Genomic DNA, 1676 nt, shown 5'->3' on the forward strand with positions numbered 1-1676 from the left:
ACCAACTCTATGGCACCTAACAACAACAACAAAGCACAAGTAAAAACCTTTCTAGTATTCTCTGCTTTTAGCCAAGATCCATCTGACATCAGCAATGATGTCCCTAGTTCTACGTCTTCTTTGACTCCAGCTTGAATTTCTGGCAGCTTCCTGTTAGGTACTATTGCAGCTGTTTACTTTACTTTACTTGCATGTGATATTAATGATATTGTTAGATGATTTCTGCCTTCTGTTTGGTCACCATTCTTTGGAATGGGCACAAACATGGATTTCTTCCAATTGGTTGGCCAGGTAACTGTCTTCCAAATTTCTTAGTATAGATGAGTGAATGCCTACAGTGCAGCATCAGTTTGTTAAATATTTCTATTTGTATTCCATCAGTTCCTGGAGCCTTGTTTTTGGTTAACACCTTCTGTGCAGCTTAGACTTCTTCCTTCAAGACAATCAGTTCTTGATCATATGCTACCTCTTGAAATGGTTGAACATCAGCCATTTTGGGGTTTTTGTTTGTTTGTTTTTTTGATACAGTGACTCTGTATTCCTTCCATCTTCTTTGATGCTTCCTGGATCATTCAATACTTTGCCCATAGAATTCAATATTGCAACTGAAGTCTGGAATTGTTTCTTCAGATCTTTCAGCTTGAGAAGTACGAAGCATGTTCTACTCTTTTGGTTTGCTAACACTGTGCACAGTTCACTATACTTTGGCTTCTCAGGATAATCTTTGAGTTTTTTCTCTTTGTCTCTTCTACTTCCTTATTTCTTCCAGTTGCTTTAGCATCTGTACATTCAAGAGTAAGTCTCAGAGTCTCATATGACATCAGTTTTGGGCTTTTCTTTCTTTCCTATCTTTTTAATTACCTTTTGCTTTCTTCCTATATGATGTCTCTGATGTCACCCCACAATTCTTCTGTTCTTCATTCATTAGTATTTAATATATCAAAACTGTCCTTGAAATGGTCTCTAAATACAGGTAAGTATTCAAGGTCATATTTAAGCCCTTGTGCAATTGTTTTAATTTTCTTGAACATCAGTGTGAAATTGCATAAGAGCAATTGATGGTCTGTTTTACAGTCTGTCCCTGACTTAATGTTGACTAATGATATTGAGCTTCTGCATTGTATTTTCCCACAGATGTAGTCAATTTGATTCCTGTGCATTCCATCTGATTCACATACATAGCCACCTTTTATGTTGTTGAAAAGGGTATTTATAATGAAGAGGTTGTAGGTCTTTTAAAATTCTACAATCTACCATACAATCTCCAGCATAATTTCTACCACCAAGACCATATTTTCCAACTGCAAATACTTCCTTTTTTGTAATTTTTGTAATCCAATCACTGGTAATGATCAATGTATCTCAATTGCATGTTTGATCAATTTCAGACTGAAGAAGTTGATAGAATTCTTCAGTTTCATCATCACTGACTTTAGTTGTTGGTGTATAAATTTGAATAGTGGCATTCTGGTCTTCTTTGTAGGTGTATGGATATTATCCTATCACAGACAGCACTGTACTTCAAGATGTTGTTGTTGTCAGGTGCCATTGAGTCAGAACCGACTCATAGTGACCCCATGCACAGCAGAATGAAACAATGTTCAATCCTGGGCCAACCTCACCACTGCTGCCACACTTGATGCCATCAATGATGCCACCTGGCTGATCCATCTCGT

Source organism: Chrysochloris asiatica, unplaced genomic scaffold (assembly GCF_000296735.1).
Source record: "Chrysochloris asiatica unplaced genomic scaffold, ChrAsi1.0 scaffold00160, whole genome shotgun sequence".
Classification (NCBI taxonomy): Eukaryota; Metazoa; Chordata; class Mammalia; order Afrosoricida; family Chrysochloridae; genus Chrysochloris; species Chrysochloris asiatica.